Source organism: Garra rufa, chromosome 23 (assembly GCF_049309525.1).
Source record: "Garra rufa chromosome 23, GarRuf1.0, whole genome shotgun sequence".
Taxonomy (NCBI): domain Eukaryota; kingdom Metazoa; phylum Chordata; class Actinopteri; order Cypriniformes; family Cyprinidae; genus Garra; species Garra rufa.
Genome location: NC_133383.1, coordinates 9,960,218 through 9,982,984, shown reverse-complemented (window position 1 = coordinate 9,982,984; position 22,767 = coordinate 9,960,218). Strand labels below are relative to the sequence as shown.

The following is a 22,767-nucleotide window of genomic DNA, read 5'->3' as shown; positions in this document are numbered from 1 at the left end:
TAGCAAAATTTGCAAACGATTCCCTTAACGATTCCAGTGGGCATGAATGACGTCATCACGCGCATTGCGTAACTTACGCACGTTGCGTAGCTTACGCTCAGTCAATAAGCATTGGCGCCTAAGCGGAACAAACGCTCAAAAGTCTGGTTGTATTTCACCAAAAAAGACGAAAATAGGGCAACTTGCAATACTTGCAGCGTAGATATTTCCTCAAAGGGAGGAAATACCACTAACATGCTAAAACATTTGCGCACACAGCATGCAATAACAATAAAAGAATGTTGCGTTTTCGATCCGCTCCGGACTAACAGTTCTCAACCCAGCAGCGGCAGCAGCAGCAACAACGTTAGCATGTCCTCGGCTAATAAAGCTGCAGGACTCATTCATTCCCATTATATATTTTCTAGGGAGATGACAAAGATTCTCAACCCTAAGTACAAAGCCCCAAACAGAGACAGTTTAACTATGCTAATCAACAATTTGTTGTCCCTTTTCTTCCAGATGAGAATCGATGAGGGAATCGATAAAGAATCGAATCGTTAAGCAGAATCGAAAATGGAATTGGAATCGTAAAAATCGTATCAATTCCCATCCCTAGTAGCTAGAGCAAATCAATACTTTGCAGTGTGTGTATGTGATGAGCTGGCTTTTATGGAGGACAGACAGGAAGCTACCATAGAGGCAGCAGAGGGAGCAGCAACAGTCAGTGGGTAAGGGCTCCCTCTGCTGGCCTGGTGTAACATAGCCCCCCCCCAAAGAGCGGCTTCCAGACGCTCCCAACAGTCCTAGAAATAACAGTCCTGGGGGGCGGTGGGGGAGCAGAGGTGGAGCAGACAAACGAAGGAGGACCAGGTCCATGTGGCAGAGGAGGACCTTGAGGCAGGACCGGCAGATCTGGGGGAGTTGAGGCCCCCCGCAGCAGGACATGTGGGAGTGAGGGTATCCACGGCGGAGCAGACGACCACCAGAGCCCGACCGAAATCCTCCAGAGAGGAGCAAGAGGCTTAGGAACCCCCCATGGTGGAGCAGGAGGCGCAGGAGCCCTCCAGGGCGGAACAGGAGGCGCAGGAGCCCTCCAGGGCGGATCAGGAGGCGCAGGAACCCTCCAGGGCGGATCAGGAGGTGCAGGAGCCCTCCAGGGTGGAAGAGGAGGCGCAGGAGCCCTCCAGGGCGGAACAGGAGGCGCAGGAGCCCTCCAGGGCGGATCAGGAGGCGCAGGAGCCCTCCAGGGCGGAATAGGAGGCGCAGGAGCCCTCCAGGGCGGAACAGGATGCGCAGGAGCCCTCCAGGGCGGATCAGGAGGCTTAGCAACCCTCCGGGGCAGAGCAGGAGGCGCAGGAGCCCTCCAGGGCGGAACAGGGGGCCGCATCATGGACAGGGACCTGGGGAGAGCAGAGATAGAGGAGGCAGACAGAGCAAGGAGAGAGGTAAAGAGTTCGTAGGAGTACGCTACCTCCGTGGCAGTGACTGGGCAGACAGGAACTACAGGAACGGCTGTCATGGTTGTTATTGGGCAGACAAAGACTTCTGGAACGGCCCCATAAGCCGAGACAGAGATGACAGGGAGCCTAGGCGGTACAGGCAGAGCAGGGAGTCCTGGCGGAGCAGACAGAGCAAGGAATCTTGGCGGAGCAGGCAGAGCAGGGAATTTTGGTGGCGCAGGCAGAGCAAGGAGACTAGGCGGAGCAGGCAGAGCGAGAAGCCTTGGCGGTGCAGGCAGAGCGTGAAGCCTTGGCGGTGCAGGCAGAGCGTGAAGCCTTGGCGGTGCAGGCAGAGCGTGAGGCCTTGGCGGTGCAGGGAGAGCGTGAAGCCTTGGCGGAGCTGGCAGAGCGTGAAGTACCGCTATGCACGCCACCTCCGAAAGAGGTATAGGCGCAGCGGACATGCATGCAGGTGAAGCCTCCAGAGCAAACTTGTGGACAGACTCATGGGCAGAGGAGGACACTGGGGTGCAGTGTACAGCCCAAACACTCAAAATGGCGATTGCCATAACAGGCAATGCAATTGGCGGAGGAATGCCCTCCAGGTCAGTGGGCGTGAGGCTCGGGAGCGTTGACTTTGCGTGACTTGGGGGCGTTGGCTCTGCATGGCTAGGGAGCGTTTGCTCTGCATGGCTTGGGAGCGTTGGCTCTGAACTCTCGGGGGAGACGTGACTGGGTCTTGGAGGATCAGCTGTGACTTGACTTGGCTCTGGGGGAACGGTTGTAATTTGACTTGACTCAGGAAGAGCTGTTTGACTTGAATCAGGGAGTGCTGCTTGACTTGACTCAGGAACCTCAGCTGAAACGTGACTTGACTTAGGAGGAACAGTAGCTGTGACGTGACTTGACTTGACAGGAACAACAGCTGTGACGTGACTTAACTTGAGAGGAACAACAGCTGGGACTTGATTTAACTGGACAGGAGCAGCGACCGTGACGTGACTTGACTTGGCAGGAACAGCAGACATGACATGAACAGGCTGTGGCTTGGCTGATGTGATGCTAGCGAGCGCTGGTTTGGCAGACGTGACGTCAGTAGTCGCTGGCTTGACAGGCAATGACCGTAAGAGACTGACTGTTCTTGCTGATAGCAGTGGTGGGTCCTCCAAGCTGGATATTAGTCTCTGATTGGCCACCTTTGCAGCAGGCTCTGGCGTGGCGGCCATCTTTGCAGCAGGCTCTGGCGTGGCGGCCATCTTGCGAGAGGACTTGGGCGTGGCAGTAGCCATCTTGAGTGCAGACCCTGGAGTGGTGGCAGCCATCTTGTTAGCAGGCTCTGGCATGGTGGCCATCTTGCGAGAGGACTTGGGCGTGGCAGTAGCCATCTTGGGCAGTGGTTCTGGAGATACAGCCATCTTGTGAGAAGACTTGGGCGTGGCGGCCATCTTGTGAGCAGGGTCTGGAAAGGCGGCCATCTTGTGAGCAGGGTCTGGAAAGCCGGCCATCTTGGGAACAGGATCAGGAAAGGCGGCCATCTTGTGAGCAGGGTCTGGAAAGGCGGCCATCTTGTGAACAGGCTCAGGAAAGGCAGCCATCTTGTGAACGGGCTGTGACATGGTGGCCATCTTGTGAAGGGGCTCTGGGCTGGTAGACATCTTATGCTGTGGCTCTGGGTTAGCAGACATCTTGTGCTGTGGCTCAGGGCTAGCAGACATCTTGTGCTGTGGCTCAGGGTTAGCAGACATCTTGTGCTGTGGTTCAGGGTTAGCAGACATCTTGTGCTGTGGTTCAGGGTTAGCAGACATCTTGTGCTGTGGTTCAGGGTTAGCAGACATCTTGTGCTGTGGTTCAGGGTTAGCAGACATATTGTGCTGTGGCTCAGGTTTAGCAGACATCTTATGCTGTGGCTCTGGGTTAGCAGACATCTTGTGCTGTGGCTCAGGGCTAGCAGACATCTTGTGCTGTGGCTCAGGGCTAGCAGACATCTTGTGCTGTGGCTCAGGGCTAGCAGACATCTTGTGCTGTGGCTCAGAGTTAGCAGACATCTTGTGCTGTGGTTCAGGGTTAGCAGACACCTCGTGCTGTGGCTCTAGGCTGGCAGACATCTTGTGCTGAGGCTCTGGGCTAGCAGACATCTTGTGCTGAGGCTTTAAGCTGGCAGACATCTTGTGCTGTAGCTCCTCTAAAACACCCATAGTGAACGGAGAGCCAAACAACTGCAGTGCTAAACAAATGTATTGCTGGAGGGTCCAGCCAGGCTGGTGTAGTGGCATCAGGGAACCGAATGGCTCGGAAAGTCCACCACGAAAAAATATTATTAAACAGGCCTCATCCATTGAAGTAGCATTTGCCAGTGTAACAAAATCCAAAATGTACTCCTCAATGGGACGCTCACCTTGACGGAGACGGATAATCTGAGTGGCTGGGTTCATGGTGAACTGCTGGTGGATAAAGCCGCTGGATCCGGGTGTGGCGAAGTATTCTGTTACAGAGGAGTCGGTGAGAGGTGGATCCAAATGCAAGGCTTTATTTAAAAAGATCTTGGTCGAACAGTCAGGGTTGAAAACACCAGCAAACAGCATCAACAAAGATAATCCAAGAGCGTAATCCAATAAACAGGCGTGGGTCAAAATCCAGGAGACAAAGTAACAAAGAAACAAACAATGAAACAAAACAATGAACAAGGCTAAACTATGACTGAGACTGAAACTAGAAAACAAGACAGGAATAAACTAGGAAACCGGGAGCAAGGGAAAACGCTTGGTAAAGTCGCTAGAGCAAATCAATACTTCGCAGTGTGTATGTGATGAGCTGGCTTTTATGGAGGACAGACAGGAAGCTACCATAGAGGCAGCAGAGGGAGCAGCAACAGTCAGTGGGGGTAAGGGCTCCCTCTGCTGGCCTGGTGTAACACTATCAAACAGACTCTTTATTAGTTGCTGATGTATTAATTATGAATGAATGGTTTAGTTCTTTTTGAGTGATGCAGTCACTCTTTTCTGTGATTATCTCTGCATTAGTTAAAAAAAATGCAATATTAGTGCACCCAAAAGAATGTGTTTATTTTATTATTATTATTTTTTTTTTTTTCAGAATATCACTTGTTTGGAGGGCCTTGGTTTATTAATAAGTGAATGAACTACAAAACTGTCTTTCATTAGAAGTTGCATATAAGTGTTATTTTTGTCATAAGGCTGAAAAACAACAATGCACATTTTTTCCCCCTTACTTTATTTATAAATTTTTCTAGCATTACAAAATTATAAAAAGGCATTGATACGAATATTTAATGAAATGAAGGATAAGTAAATATTTTACGTTTTTAGCAAAACATACGTAGCTATTTCGTCACCTTGGAATTATAAGGTTCTATCTGACATTTTTGTCAAAATTGAGTTATTCACATATTCTTATTCTGTGACAACTTATTTACATTATGTGATGGTTTTTAAAAAGTTGTGTACATTTTAGGACTTTTTATTTAGAAAAGAAAAAGGTTCTATCTACAAAGTCGAACTATAATTTGGCTCTATAAGGTTCTATCTGTGAGCCAATCAGCACTTCGAATGCAAACAAGAGGACCAATCAGAATCAACTTTCTTTGTCATGTCACCCGGACTGCTCCATAACAGCAGGAAATATTACACGTAAAACAACAGTAATTACACGTCTTTAGAATTAATAAGTGCAATTCACATTTAATCCTCAAAGTGGCACTGTTTAAAACATAATGATGGCCTGATTTTTTTTTACTCATAATTACCGCTACCGTCATTATATTACCGGCATAAAACAAACAATAGTATCTGCAACTGGCTTGAATGGCTTTACTGCAGAGCAAATGCAGAATGTAAAGTACATAATGAAATATAAGTGTCACTGTCGTTTGATGGTGAATGTGGTCAACAGCGATCAAACTGTTACTATTAAGGATATTAAAAACGATAGTCATATTCGAATATGGTTGAATATGGCTTTTAGTGAAATAAAGTCCCGGTCAGATGGATTAGAGTAGCTGCTTTTTTTTTTTTTTTACTGTTTCTGCAATAATGTCTTTAATTACCCACTATAATCATAAAATTAACATCTGCTCTGGACAAAATATTCAGCACTGCTTTTTATGCCTAACTTAAGAAAAAAATATTTGTCCTATAAATAAAATAAATGTGATAAAGAAAGCATTAAATTGACCTTTCTCATACATGTTGACACATTGTTACAACAGTATTTTATGTTTTAAAACAAATTGTAAGTAAACTACTTTTATTTCTTGAAAATTGTTGCTTTAATTAATGTTTTGCGAGATAGAACCTTATAATTCCAAGCAGAAAACGACTTTTTAGAATTAGAAGGTTCTATCTGCATTTGACCTGTTCCCAAAATCCCCATTTAAAAATTTGAGAGGATTTTGATATTGTACATTTAGAATACATTTAGGGTCTCTGTCATTCTCATGTAGAAAAGAGACTTGTTCCCCATATCGTTTTTGCTATATAGAATGCAAAAACTTTGAAGCTCAATATCTCAAAACCACTCGGAACGCAGATAGAACCTTATAATTCTAAGGTGACGATTTGTACGTTTTAAACGTTGAAATACGTCTAAATTGTACATTTTCACATCAATAAAAAACTTACAAAAATGTACGTTTTGTGCATCTAAAAATACGTATAAATACCAACGTGTAAACAACGAGACCAGGCTAGACAATTTTACACTTTATATTAAGTAGACAGTTCCTGAGGACTTACCATTTAAGTACACTCATATTAAAGTGTTGCACAGAGGTTTACATTTGATATATTACTCTGTAAGTTGTGACCATTTTACACGTTATATTAAGTAGACAGTTCCTGAGGAGTTACCATGTAAGTACACTGATATTAAAGTGTTGCACAGAGGTTTACATTTGATATATTACTCTGTAAGTTGTGACCATTTTACACTTTATATTAAGTAGACAGTTCCTGAGAGTTACCATGTAAGTACACTGGTATTACAAATTGATACTTTAATTCTAATTCAGTGTTCACAAATACATGAATACAAAAATTATATGTAGCCTACATAGGAATCACGATTTAAATTATGTTTCAGGGCATTCCAAACTGGTAACTGCAGTATTGAAGACTGTGTGGAAGTGTAAAAACATCTGTGAGTACATATTGTTGTTACAAAATGTAGTTACATAATTCTTGTTACACATGTGTACTTCCAGAAGTGAAAAAAGTGTTGTTACCAATGTCCTGTTACACATTTTTACTTACAAATGCTATTCAGTGAGTTGTTACATGTGTGTAATTACACCAGTATTAGAGCTGTAGATACAATGTACCAATGTGTACACACAATGTGGTTACATGCTACGTACACATCTAGTTACCATGTAAGTTCACAGGTATTAGGGACACTTAATATAAAGTGGTACCAAAATATTTTACTGAAATCACAATAAAAGGACCATTAATACATAAAAGGGCAAAAGGAAAAAAAAAGGTTAAACCTCAGAATACACTTGACAGCCTTTGTGAATTACCTATAATGTAAGGTCAGTACTACAAATAGGCATAATGATGTCCAGTAAAGGTATTCAGGTCAGACCAGTCTATGAAACTATGTGTAATTACCTACAGTTTCTGTAGATTTCAAGTTTTTGCGAATGAAGTAGAGTGCCTCGGACGGTTCCACAAACTTACGTGAAACTCCACCAAACTCCCGTAGTTGTAATACATCCTGCAGAAGTTGGGCCACATATTCAGTTGGACGAGAGCCCTCGTTGCCTTCAGGGAGACACACTAGGCAAATATTATTCCTCCTGGAACGGCCCTCCAAATCTTCGTACTTAGCATCAAGATGAGTTAAGCGATCGTTGAAAGTTGAAAACAAATTTTCCAGTTCTGTTATACGATCGCTATGATCAGAAGAAAAGCGCTCTAATACTTTGATGGTACTAGTATTGGATTCGACCATCTGCTGCAAGGGTTCCAACCAGCCTTTGACGTCTGATCGCACTGTGACAATCTCCGAGCGTAAGTCAGTAGATAATGAATCTATTTTCTGACAGATCTAATTCTTGACAGAGTCCAGCATCATCTGAAGACTAGTGGTATTCCCGGATGAGTTACCCGCGGCGCATTCTTTTCCCGGGGATCCGTTAGTATAGCCTGTAGAGATCAGGGCTTTGTTGCGGCCTCCCCTACCCGGGGCGGCTTTGGAGCGAGACGTCGCCATGTTTACACTTATGACTAATACAAGCATAAACTTAGAGTGTCTGAAGCTAGTTTTAAAAGGTTTTACGGAAAAAAAAAAGAGCTGTTCTGTTAAATAAGTGAACAAAATGTTGCCTTCCCCGGGAGCGTTCGAAAACACGTCTTACATGCTTAACGCGCAACAGCTCCCCCAACAATGCACATTTTAAATAAATAAATAAAACAATTCAGCTGATTTGTCACTATCATTTACTTTTACTTATTTTATGCTAACCACATCAGCATAGCTGCTGTTTATGTTAAACACATTCTAAGAAAAATAAATGGTAGCATTCATACGCATTGTCATAATGTAAACCAAAATTATATTTAGTTACAACAGAAAAAAGGAACATTTTCGAATGTGTTATAGTGCACTATATCTGTCCACAAGAGAGGATGTCCACCAGAGAGGATGCTAGCTGATATATTTTAAGTGATACAATGTTTAACTGACCTTCTAAACCAAGGGTAAAATAAAGAGGATAATAGGATTCATGCCTGAGTCAATATAGAAGAAACTTTGTTAGAAAATTCACCATTTTATAAGACATTGTTTTCCCTGCAAGAGAACAAATATACAGAGGGAACCAACAGACAAGATGAAATGCACCAATGATTCCTAATGCGAGAGCAGCCTTACTCTCAGATTTCCTCCTCACTGAATTTTCCATTACACATATACCACCCTTCACCAAAGAGTTTATAACTTTCACTTGCTGATGTACAACATAAAATATCTTCAAATATAAAGCCATGATCAGGGTGGAAGGCAAAAGCAAGGAAACAAACAGACCAGTGACTTCCCATAACACACGTGTTTTGTCTGCTTGAAAGGGCAGTGGAATGAGCTAAAGAGCAAATCCAGTAGAGACAGATGGTCATTAAGGTTTTGATTGTTGATATTTTCTGTTGGTAGAGTAAATGGTGACACACAGCCACATAAAGATCAACAGAAATTAAAAGTAAATTACTGAGAGATGCTCCAATAATGTCACCAAGCATAAAATTAAACAGTCCACAGGCAGTTTTGCCGAAGTACCAGCAGGTCTCAATCAGCTTGATGGCTTCTATGGGCATGGCAATAAGTCCAATAAGCATGTTGGTTATAGCCAGAGAGAGAATGAGCAGGTTGGTTGGAGTGTGACGCTTCTTGAAGAGAGAGATGGAGATAACTGACAAAGAAATTATCAGTCTATAATTTTAATGGTAGGTTCACTCAAACAGAGAGACAGAAGAAAAAAAAAATCCAGAAAAATGCATTTAAAAAAAGTTATAAATTGAACTAAGGTTAGTTGAACTCTATGGATGCTCTCTACACATTGATATTTGCACCACAGCTGTGACTGTATTGTGTGTTTAAGAATTGCTGGAATGCTGTATTGATATGCAACATGTTTGTGTGTATATTCTGTTAAAATGTGGGTGACATACAAAAAAAACAACAGATTTATCTGCAGCAACCAGAAAAAGCACTAAAATGATAAATAAACAGAGCGTGTCACTTTTGTAGCATAAACACACATAGACCAGAGTTAACATAAAATGTCCATGAGAGAAAATTTGCTGTGATTGAAGACATTACTATATCCCGTGTTAGAGAAAAAAATCTATAGATAAATGGTAAATAGCGGAGAAGATGAATTGCTACAATGAATCCCAATGTTACAGAAGCTTTGCTCTATAAACAATAAGACCATTATGGAACTAAAGTAAACATCGAATCACAAATGCCATTTTTTATGTTCATTTATATTGAAAACATTTAAAATACTATATATACACAATAGAATGACCTTATCACCATCTGAAATAATATGGTGCAAGGGATACAAAGTTCATTTTAATGTTTAAATCATTATATGATTATTATATTTGAGATGCAAATAGTGGGTGTGAACAATGATTATGTGACTGCATCAACAGCTAAAGCTTATAATTAATAAAAAATGGATAGAAGCTTTTCAAAATGACCTGGTGGTGACCAGCCATGGCACCTAAAATAAAGTGATCAGAATGAACCAGTGCAAGACTACTGTTACAGCAGATCAGATGACCCAGACTTATATTTTAATATTACTTTAGAAATTAATATTAACCCTTAAAGACCTAGAACATTTTTGGGGCACCTGAGGCACCTGTATATTTCTTTGTTTTTTCAGACCTATTCTAGCAGTCAGCATCAATTGTCATATATCATTATAAACATAAGAACTTGAACTTTATGTCTAGCTAATTTAAAATTACAAATTTCCTTTTGTTTTCTCTAAAAATTAGTGAATTTCCAGAATTTTAGGAAAAAACACTACCAACAATTGGGTGTTTTTTACTGTGTACTCAAACAAAAACTCCTGAAGTTTAGATTTTTTTCTTTAAAAATTTGTATTTAGGTGTTTTACACTTCCAAATAAAATTGTCTATATATAACATTCCCCAAGCAAGTTATAGCCAATTATTACAATATTATTTAGGTGCTTTTCAGTGAAAAACAGGCCCATTTCGTTTATTGACAATATAGATCTGTCCAAAAACGTTTCAGGAGTAAAGTCATTGCAGAAACAGTGTTAAATAATAGCAAAACACAGTAAAAAATAATTTACTATTTCATAAATATATTCTTAATCCAAAAGATGAACAATAAACACAAATAGTGTAGAAAGTATAGCACAAGAAAAAATGCACAAACTGTCTTGTGCAACAAAAAAATAAATAAACAATCCAAATTATTCACAAACTACACACAAAATGAGAGAGAAATATACAGAGTGCAACCGAAAAAATAGTACAAATAATCTTTAAAAACTATATAATAATTAGTTACATAATATAACAACCAAATAGATGGATCTGCTGGCTGTAGTCTGCGTCGGAATCTATTTTACCGGGACATCGCCTAGTGACCGAAAACCCACATTCCAGTGCTTTATCCGATATCTACTGTTGTTTCATCCTTGTTTTTGGTTTGTTTTATGTCAAAGGGCTCTGTCGTGAGTATTTCTGTACATTTTCAAAGAATGCTGTCATGCAAATGTGTTATTTTGCGTTTGTTTTCATGCACGCAAGACGCACTTTGCTTTCACTTTGCGTCTGTTCAGATCTGCAAAGAAACATACTAATCGGTGGTTCATAAGACCAAAACCTATGTTTATTGGTTGAATAGATGACAGTTTGAACCAATCGGGGCACAGGGGTGGGACTAAGCATCAACAATCGTTCCTGTTTGGCTCAGAGGACCAAAACGTGTTGATTTCATCTGACGAATCAGTGCTGAGGAAATGTGATGACGTAATCACGCTTACTACGGAGCCTCTGAATATCCAAATGAGACGAATGCGATATCACTGAAAAGAGCAGACTCTGTACTTTACGAGACTTTTTAAAGCATTCAAATTGGATTAGCGGTTCAAAAGTTATTAAACATTTAAGACCAATAGTTATTTTTAGCCGCCGGCGGCTGTCTCGGTCTTTGAGGGTTAAATGGAAGCATTAAATGTAATCTTGATACTTTGATGTAAAATACAATGGGCCTCTATCAAGATAGTCCCGTGGGTTAATCTGTCATTAGTCTTTTTTCAGTTTGTTTACTCGTACTTATGTCAGAAAACGTCAATGATGTGACAACTCAAGAGGCCCAATTATAATTGTTATGATTTATGTTGTGCAATTATTATTGCTGCAGAGACGATCCTCCACAGAACTGTTCATTAAAGGTGTGAAATAAACACACACCTTACTGATGCAACAGCATTGTCAGATTTCCATCATTTTTTTAATGCCCTCCATGTGCATTACTATAAGCCCTCCAAACCCATCAATGCCCATCCATGTGCAGTGAAGCTAAAACTACCACTACATTTATTTGAGGATTATTAGTATCTAAATTATTACAGAAATTAACTATTTATATTACAGCAAAGACATTTGACACTGAATTTCACAGATCACACTGCTAGAACTGTGGAGTCCTGATTTGCCTTAAACAACAGAGGGAAGATCAGGCCCCTGCCTGGAACATGCTACACAACTCCTTGTTCAAGCTCTTGTTCTTTCCAGGCTGGACTTCTGCAACACTCCTTTGGCAGGTCTTTCAATCAGTTCTATCAAACCTCTGCAATAAATCCAGAATACAGCTGCAAAAGTAGTCTTTAAAGGTCCCATATCGTACACATTTCTGGAGGTTTATTTTATTTGTTGATGTCCTTAAGAATATATATTTGCGGTATAAGTGCCAAAATCCATCTCAATATATTTTTACAGCTCCTTTTTTAGGAGCTCTGTCAAAAACAGGTCGATTTTGACCCATCTAATTAATATTCATGAGCCTCTCTTCTGATTGGCCTGTTGTTTTCTGAGTGACGCACAACCAGGCCAATCACAGGTAACTACGGTCATGTATGCTGTAAGCGAGCTCAGAGCAATAGAGAGAGCTGATACTCAACAGGATATTTTAGAATGATCATTAATGTTTTTTCTTTTACAAACACCGAATGCAGTAGGCTACATAACTGTTGCTTTAGTAAAGCCCCTTTCACAATGCGCGCTGATTCTGGAAAATGACGGGAACTGTGTGAACCAAAGCCAGAACCTAAAGGCAGTGTTGTAGTAATGATGCACGTTATCAAGCGACTCTTCACAACGAAAAATAACGTTACGTGCAAAGTGGAATGAAGCAGCGATCATCAGGCAGAGCCAGCTCCTCACTATCAGCGCTGAAGCACAGTTTGTTCAGGTTAGTTTCAGTTTAGTGAAACGTACGCGTCGCATTACATCTCACATCCAAACGTCACATGTCTTTATGGTTTGTGTGTAAAGCAAGCACAGATTCCGGAAAACAACTGTGAATTAACCAAATTAAACAACTCCGGAACAAATCGTGGGACACATTATGCGTGTATTTACCGGAATCGCTGTGTGAAAGAGGCTGAAGTTGACGTGCCGCTGGTCTCTTATATTAACGTTGTTCTGAAGCCTGTGTAATGATCATAGCTTGACATCTATCGACTGAACAGGGTTTTCTCAACTTGTTTTCCTGTTGTTGTTGCTCAATGGAATGGATGCCTTGTTGTCTGGGGGTTTGACAAAAGGAGGGTGGGACGTTGGTTTGTGACTGAAGGCGGTGACTTGAGTCGATCGGACGTCACATCGTTACGGAAGTCACAGCTGCTCGTGAAAATGAACAGCTACTTTAAGCAGGCTGTGTGCAGTTTACTGTGGATTGACTGTTTTGAAACTCATATGGTAGTTACATAGCCCCTAGACCTTAGTTATCATGAAAAAAGCCAGGAAATTTTGATTTTGACGATATGGGACCTTTAAAGAGCAAGAAAAGAGTGCATGTCACACCTCTGTTCATCAATTTGCAGGAGTTACCAATAACTGCTCGCATAAAATTCAAGGCACTGATGTTACAAAACACCCTTTACCTTCATCCAATACTTCAGACTTATGTGCCCCCAGAAGCTTTTAATCAGATTTCAGATACTGAAATGAACCCTAAACATTATATTTAACTGTGACATCTAATCTTGAGGTCACTTTATTCATTACCTTAAATTAACATTAAATCTAAAGTTTTGAAATTCCTTTTTTTTCGTTTCTCGTCTTATTCTTGTTATAATAATATTCAATTTGCTAACATAAGTTAGTCATTTTTACAGCATTTATTAATTTAGATTAATATTAACTAGTACATTTAAAAATATATTTTATAATAAACACTAGTACATATTAACTGTAAAAAATAGCACAAAAAAATCATGATACCTAAAGCAAAAATTGTTAATGGACCTTATTAGGGGCCAAGCCCTAAAAGGGCTGTAGCCCCTATTGTATCTGTATATTACTTAATTATTAGGGGCCAAGCCCAAATGGCTGTAGCGCCTATTGTATCTGTACATTTTCTTTTTAAGGGCCCGAGCCCAGAATGGGTGAAGGCCCTATTGTTCTTCTAAAGATTCTTATTTTTAGGGCCCGAGCCCAAAAGGGCGAAGACCCTATTGTTCTTCTAAGGATTCTTATTTTATATTTTTATTTTTTTAAACCGTTTGGGCACTTATGGGGACCTTAAAATGCTCAAAAACTCCTGAAAATTTGCACACATGTTGGAATCTGCCATCATGCGGACGCCACAGGTTGGGACCCGGGCGTGGTTCAGGGCCTCTACAGCACCCCCTGGAACACTTTTAAAACTTGATGCACTGCACACACATACTTACAAGTATTCATATGAAACTCGGTACACATATAGATCTCACAGAGCCAAACAACTTTTGTACTTATAAACAACTAGTAGAAAATAATCAAGACACAATGTCACCACAACATCACTGCAGTGCCAATTAAACACAATAGTAATCCAATTAAGAGATCATTATTCATTCAAAGCTGTGTAACGTGATAATTTGATGTAAATAAAATGCTTTTGCAAATTACACTTCAGGCATCTCACAGGGTCTCATGGGTGGAAATGTCCCTGTCTCTCACACACACACACACACACACACCTTTTGTTGTTTTATCAAGAAATCAATTACAGTCAACTCTGAAGTGCTATTATGGACATCAAGGCTTGTTATTTCTTAAATGTGCACCTGAGGGTGCTGTTAACACATATGCTACATGCAGAGATGAACAGACCAGTGAATTAAGATTTTTTTGGAATAATTTATTACATCAATTAATCAATCAACTAATCCAAAATCATATGAAGTACAACATTTAATTTAGAAAAAAGAAAAGTATGTTATAGTTATGTCCACCCCTACTTGAGAGGTGTGATGGTACTTATTCCACGTAAGATAAAAAACAGAGGAATAATAACTGAAAAAGTACAAAAAAAAAAAGGGACGAGTTTTAGCTGCTAAGCCTATCTGGATAATAAGACAATTGATTAGAAAAAAATTGGTTTGCATTAATGTTAGCATTGTTTGGAAAAACATGAAAAACTACAGCCATGATCCATAAGGTAATGTTTAGCAGAACCAGTATAACATTAATTTATTATTTTTGTATCAGATAAAAAAAGTTAAACTCTGTGGTGTGCTGTAATCTATTTAAATTATTCACTTTGATGAACCACCATGATAATACGTTTGATATTCCATGAAACCAACTTCAAAATATTACAAATATATGTAGTGTAAATAACAAGGATGAACTATTATAATGATCTAATGAATGAATGATGACTTTATAACAATGGCATTTCATGTGAAATTGAGGTAGTGATGACTTCACCAGTAGAATTACAATCAATGTTCTGTTAAAATATTGACCAGAGACGTTGCTGGCTGAAATATTTTCAGAGTTAAGATGTTTAACTGTGTTTTTAAAGCAGGGGTAAAATAAAGCATAGACCATAGGATTCAGACCTGAGTTCATATACACAACCCATGTCAAAAGATTTATGATTGTGGAAGACATTACTGATACTGTATAGTACGGAATCCAGCAAAGCAGATAAACTGCCACAATGATTCCTAATGTCAAAGCAGCTTTGGTCTCAGATTTCCTCCTCACTGATCTTTCCATTTCACATTTATAACTTTATAACCTTATAACTTTCACTTGCTGATGTACCACACAGAAAATCCTCATATTTAAAGTTATGATCAGGGTACAAGGACACACAGAGGACAAAATCATATCAGTGACTCTCCAGCCAAAACTCAATATAACAGAACAGTCGTGAGTGGGGTGGGAATCTTCAGGCACTTCACGATCCGATCCGATATCGATTCTGGGAGTCACGATCCGATTCCAAAACGATTCTTGAACTACATTTTTTCCCCAATGAATTCTTCTGCTGTGCAAATATAACTTTATAATTTTAAAAACATGTAAAATTGCAGTTTCTAAGCTTTTTGTTTAGTTGAAATCTCTGTAAAAGTAGTTGTGTCAATCTTCACTGGTTTCAAGATTCAATTTAATTTAATTACTGTTTTCATTATCAACTTAATATCACGATGCTCACATTCTTAGTTTTCAATAGTACTTCACATGGCTACATTTTCCTATATGTTTTAGATCAAATTTATTTCGTACCAATTTTACTTTATTTTTTTAAATATATAAGCAAAGTACTTTTTAAAACAATTACACAAAGCGCACGCGAAAGTCTGTCAGTGCATATAATAGTACTGCATTCCAGAGGGAATCGGAACATTTGTAAGTCCACCATGAGTGTTTTAAAAACACGTTTTAGCGGATCCCTACTAGTCTCAAAAACTACAAATGGCGACACGTCGACGTCACTTCCCTGGTTTGAAAAAAGCACGTAAAAGTCCTCCTACAAGTTGACATGCACACAGATGTAGTAGGAGGACTTTTACGTACTTTTTTCAAACCAGGGAAGTGACGTCGACTTGTAGTTTCTGAGACTAGTAGTTCTCGGGTAAAACATGTTTTTAAAACACTCATGGTGGACTTACAAATGTTCCGATGCAGCGTTTTGTGAGTACATAACCTATTTACACTACTGTACAAGTTTGGTAAGATTACTTGCACGTTTAGTGGTGCAATTTACGAGATACATTACATGTACCAATCACTCCTGTAACAAGCAATTAGAAAAACTCTAATATCTCCATAAATGTTCGACTAAGGTAAAAAAAAAACTCCGGATGGGGTATTTAGATGGGCTTTGGAGTGCATAGCAATGAAGTCAATTCTACTCCGAACCATCCCTTCAAGTAAAACACGTCGGGTGGAACAAAGCACACAATGTCAAGCAGTGCGCACAAGTCTCACAGTGCAAATGCTGTGCAATGAAGTCGGCAACGTCTCTTGCGCGCACACGTGCCATATGCGGGGGAAAAAAAACAAGCTCGGAATCGATTCAGAATCGTTGAAGGGAGAATCGCGATGCATCGGAGAATCGATTTTTTCTCCCACCCCTAGTCGTGAGATGGAGATTATCACCAGCAGGTTCAGAAACACAGTCCATGCTGACAGCAATGAAAAAAAACAAAACATAGAGGATATTGTATTCATGACTAACACATTCATGACATTACTTAAGAAAATGTTACAAACAAAGAGTAGAGACAGTAAAATGTACTTGAAACTGAGTATTCCATAAATAATCTTTACTTGAAAACTTTTAATTCGAGAAACCAAGAATTAACTTTGGCCTTGAAAACATGTTCTACAACCCAGACAAAAAGTATGGAATCACCACACTTAGATGTTGTTCATCAATTTTTTTTTTTTTTTTTTACTTCATAGCAAATAAACAAATCACAGATATGACACAAAACTATTTTTGTTTATTAATTCAACATTATGGTAATGTGAAACATACCTCAAACGAATGAGATTAAGCAGTTGTAAATAATGGAAAATTATGTTCCATAATAAGTACAGGAAAAAAGTATGGAATCATTCAATGTTGAGGAAAAAATTATGGAATCATTAACCAAAAACACAAAAAGTACTTTGTTGCTCCTCTAGTATTTATGATGGCCTGAATTCTTTAGGGCGTGGACTTCACTAATGAAAAACAATATTCTTCATCAAGCTGGTGCCAACTTTCTTGACTAGCGGTTGACAGATCAGCTTTCGCAAGATAGAACCTTGTCATGGATCAGTTTTTCAATTTCCACAATACATTTTCAATTTGACTATTTGCTGGCCATGTCATTGGGTTGATGTGCCTTACCTGAAGAAAAGAGTTAACACTCTTTGCTCTGTGGCAGGGTGCATTATCAAAGTAAGATCATTACCAAACTTCTTTTCTATTGATTGAATGAGAAAAGTGTCCAACGTTTCAATGTAAAACTGTGAATTGACTGTTGAGGTAAGGATAGTAATTTTCCGTGGTCTTTTACCTGACATGCAACCCCATATTAGAAATGATTTGGAAAATTTGATAGTTTTCTTCATGCAGTCATCTTTATATATTTCTTTAGAGTGGCACAAGAGAAGAGATCCAGCATTAACTGCTTGTCCATTGCAGATTTGTGATTCATCACTGACTATCACTTTTATCCAATCATCCACATTCCATGACTACTTCTCTTTAGCCACTATAATCTTGTTTTAATGTTGGTTTTCATTTGGCCTTTCTATATGTAAATCTCAACTCATTCAGCCGGTTTCTTACAGTTATGTTATACTCATCGACTACTGTTTCCGCCCATTTGTTCTTCATTTGTTTCATTGTTTTCTATTTTTAAGGCAATTTTCTATCTTGATGCTTAGATATCTTCCTTGATCTGCCTGTTTGTTTTCGTTCTATAATCTTTCCATTTTGTTTATACTTACATCAAATTTTAAAAAACAATTTCCAACTTAGATCCAACTTCTTTTGCCCCAATCCATGATGGATTTCCATCTTGAAGGAGTTTTATAATCCTTTCCATCATTTCAACTGACAGCTTTCTTGTTGGGGGACATGTTTCTTTACAATTAGCCAAATTCAACAGCTCGTTAAGGTCTGTAAGCACTCTTTTAACTGCTGGCTAATCAGCATTTTAGATATGTTTAGATATTTATTTCAGAAATAAAAAAACTACAAGCTGATTCCATATTTTTTTCCACAACATTGAATGATTCCATAATTTTTTCCTCTACTTGATATGGAAAATAATTTTCCATTAATTAAAAGTGCTTCATCTCATGTTTGTTTCACATATCCACAATGTTGAATTAACAAACAAAAATAGTTTTGTTTCATATCTGTGATTTGTTTATTTTCTATGAAGTAAACAAAATGGGTGAGCAACATCTAAGTGTGGTGATTCCATACTTTTTGCCAGGGGTTGTATTCAGTTTACTGGCAATTACTAACTCTAAACTCTAGCTTTTGTCAAAAACCCCCTAATTAACATTGTTGTGTGTGTGTGTGTTTTTATGTAACAGGCATTCCCTACATTATGGGACTAAATGTCCACAAACCAATATCAGTAAAGTTTGACCTTGTGGGGACATTTCTTTGGTCCGCACGAGACAAACAACAAATCATACAGATTAATTTTTTTATATTTTTTATTTTGTCTTATAATTTATATTTACATACAAATTGTTTGAATATGTAAAAAATGCAGAAATGTTTGTGTGCGGGATAGGGTTATAGTAAATGGATAGAAAATACAGTTTGCACAGAATAAAAATGATTGCATCTATGGAATGTCCCCATAAAACACAATAGTAATTTGATTTATCTCAGATTTCCTCTTCACTGAACCTTCCACTAAACATTTACCACTCTTTATCAGAGAGTTTATAACTTTCACTTGCCATTGTACAACATAAAATGCCTTTAAATATAAAGCTATGATCAGTTGTGTGTGGTTCAGGTGCCACACAGAAAAAAATCTAATAAATCAGACAAATTAAAGAAAAAGGGGAACCGTTTTACTGGGTGATGTTTTTTTTTTTTTTTTGGCTGGAATATTACTAATGTGGAGGGCCTTCGTTTAATTTTACTAACATACATAAATTAACCTATGTGTTTATCACATATGAGCATTGTCTTATTTTCCAAATATATTTGTCTTGAGGCTGAAATGTAAAACTGCACATTTTGAATAAGTTTTCTAAAATTCAGCGGAAAAACAGCATTCATGAATGATAATTTGTAAAAATGTCCATCAGAGAGGATGCTGGCTGAAATATTTTAAGAGATAGGATGAGTTTAACTGATTTTCTAAACCAAGGGTAAAATAAAGCATAGATAAGAGGATTCAGGCTTGAGTTAATAAAGAAGACCCAAATTAAATAATTCACCATTATAGAAGACAGGATTGTATTCCCTGCAAATGAGAAAATGTAGAGAGGTAACCAACAGACAAGATGAACTGCCACAATGATTCCTAATGTGAGAGCAGCTTTACTCTCAGATTTCCTCCTCACTGAAGTTTCCATTACACTTTTACCACTCTTCATCAGAGAGTTTATAACATTAACTTGCTGATGTACAACATAAAATATCTTCAAATATAAAGCTATGATCAGGGTGGAAGGAATAAGCAAGGACACAAACAGATCAACGAGCATCCATGTAAAACCTATAATGACAAAACACTCTCCATAACACGCACCTATTTTGTCTGAAGTGTCAAAATGTCCATTACTGCTTGAAAGAGCTGTGATATAAGCTGAAGAGCAAAACCAGCAGAGACAGATGCTCATTAAGGTTTTGGTTTTGGTTATTTTCTGTGGGTACAGTAAAGGGTGACACAAAGCCACATAACGATCCACAGCAATCAAAACTAAACTACCGAGAGATGCTGACACAATCAGACCGAGGGTAAAAGAAAACAGCGCACAGGCAGTTTTACCAAAGTACCAGCACGTCTCAATCAATTTAATTGCCTCTAGGGGCATGGCAATAAGTCCAATAGACAGGTCAGCCACAGCCAGAGAGAGAATGATCAGGTTGGTTGGAGTGTGAAGCTTCTTGAAGTGAGAGATGGAGATGATCACCAGCAGGTTCAGAAACACAGTCCATGCTGACAGCAATGAAAAAAACACACACATGATGTTGTACTCATGCCTGGAGCGTTTTCTTTTGATACATGATGAGTTGATTGCAGGAAAGCAGAATTGAGTCTCATGATCCTCTGTCTCATAGGCCATGAGTGAGTCTCCTGTTTGAAGGCTGTTCTGCTCTCCTTACTGTCCTTTCATTTATACATTGTCTGGATCAGACTGGACCACCCATCTACCGCCCACTCTGATGCTGCAGAAGGAAACTAATTTTATCAAACATTTATTAATGCATCCTAGATAAATTAAACATTTAACTTTATTAAATCAATAAATAAAAATGTCTTCTGTTTGCCCTTTTTTCTGTAGAACTGTAAATAAATAAATAAACAAACAAACATTTTGAACAGGACGTTGTTTACTCTCCTTATTTATGCTGCTCATAAGAGTAATTAGTTAATTCAAGAGTATTTTTCTTAAATGGATCTCTGATAAACAGGCAACAGTATCAGAGTGGCATTAAGTCATTTTGGATTTTCTTTCACTGGAATAAATTATCTACTGGTCAAAAGGGAAACTGGCCATGTTTTATCAGACATACTCTTTTTTTAAAGGAATTCACCTTTTTGCAAAGCCTTGACAGGTCATCATGAACCCTAATTTTGTGTGTGTGAGAGAGAGTGATATATATATATATATATGCTAAATGTGTTTTTGTGCTATAATTTGGCTGGTTTCAGCATCTAATGAACAAATAAATGACACTATAGCCAACAGTGTGTGGCTGCAAGTCCCTGTCTTAATTTATAAAGGCTAATTAATTGGCAAACTAAACAAGTGACTCTTTATGAATGAATCACTGAATCATTGGCTCATTCAAATAGTTAAAAAATTCAGGAACAAAACATTGAGACACAAATATTTTGTTCTGGCTTTGGGCCCAAGACCCTGTAATTGTGAACACTTACTGTAAGTGTTCTTTTGGTCCTATCAAGGTGCCCTCGGACAGCGTTTTGTATTGAGGTGGACATAAGCTATATTTAATAATATTTTGACTAAAACTTTTGTTATTCTTTAGGTTACTTTCCAAAACATTTTGTACAGTCTGAATTAGGATTGTAACTCTATGAGATTTTCATGGTATGATAAATAACACGGTTTTACGGTTTCATTGTATATACTAAACAATATTTTTTATCAGTAACAATGACTCTTAAAAGAATAAGAACAGGTTATTTGAGTTAAGTATTAAAATCCTTGATCGAAACTAACTTGAAACAATTTTAATGAAGTCTCCCTTCTTAAAAAAATAAACAAACCAATAAATAAAATTAAGAATAAAAAATAATATTAAGATAAAAGCTAACAACTTTTATTTTGGAAAAGTGATGCACAACAGAGGTATACTAAGTTAAAACATTTTTCTTTAAAAATAATGTTTAGATTAATTGTTATAAAAAAATATTTTTATTGCTGTCATCATTACATTAAAGTACAATGTATAATGCTAATACATTTCTGTCATAGCATCAAATTAAACGCAGTGCAGTGTTTTTATCAATTTATGTTTTTCTCAAATAAACTAGGAAATATTTTGGGTTTTTTCTCTTAAAGCAGCTCTCAAGATGTTTATGTAGATGCTGAAAACATACAGACAAAAGCAGATTGTTTATATAGCAGTCTCTTTGCACTTTAATATTCACAGACACATATCTACTTGTAATTTATTCAATATTTGATTGTACGTTGTACGTGACATCCTCGTTATACTGTAAATTCCATGTTCAAGACTGCACCAGGATTCCCGCTACATCACGGAAATGCATACGGCCTTAACTTATAACTTGTTATAAATGCGATGTACCTTTATCTGCACGGATGGATGATGTCCGCAAATATGATCAAACATGTTAGATTCACATTTTTGCAAATTGGATCCATCCTCAAGTACAATCTCTACATAATACTGACTCAACATAAAAAAAAAAATGAAAGACACATTCTCATTAAAACTTTATTTTATTAAGCAATTTCATGAAGTGCCATACTTACGCTTAAAGATATCACTTTCAGAAAAAAAAAGGTACAAAAGCTGTCACTGGGGGTGATGACTTCTCAAAAAGTATTAAAATATGTGGTGCTAATATGTACTATTAAGGTAAAATATATACAGTAACTTTTAGAGCTAGGAAACTGATTAAAGGTACAAAGGTGCACTTAAAAGCTGTCACTGGGGCGATGACTTTTTAAACAGTACTAATATTAGTATTAAAACATTTAGGTACTTAGTGTACCATTAAGGTAAAAAAAACAACATACATATATACATTAGGGGTGTCAAAATTAATCGTTTTTACGATGCATCGCGATGCAGACAAGGACGATTCGGTATCGGTTCAGTAATAGACCATAACCGGTTATAACGGACTCAGTCCAGTGCCAGAAAACGCGACCCAGGGGGCTTGTATGATTTTCCGGGAGGGGGGTTGGGCTAACGAGGGGAGTACTCCACATGAATAAAACAAGTCTTCAGATTTTAACTGAAAGGATTATTGCCACTTTCTTTACACACTTTAACATTTAACGAACTAACAAACATCAGTGTGCATTTAACAAATGTCTTTTTTTGTTAGTAATTCATTTAAAGGACTGAAACATTATTTTTATTT

General features: G+C 38.3%; 2 pseudogenes; both read right to left on the bottom strand.

Annotated features, from left to right (window-relative positions):
* Positions 1–8,046: 8,046 nt before the first annotated feature.
* On the bottom strand, positions 8,047–18,910 carry LOC141298902 (trace amine-associated receptor 13c-like; annotated as a pseudogene).
* Positions 18,911–19,231: 321 nt separating this feature from the next.
* Positions 19,232–22,007, bottom strand: LOC141298901 (trace amine-associated receptor 13c-like; annotated as a pseudogene).
* Positions 22,008–22,767: the final 760 nt, after the last annotated feature.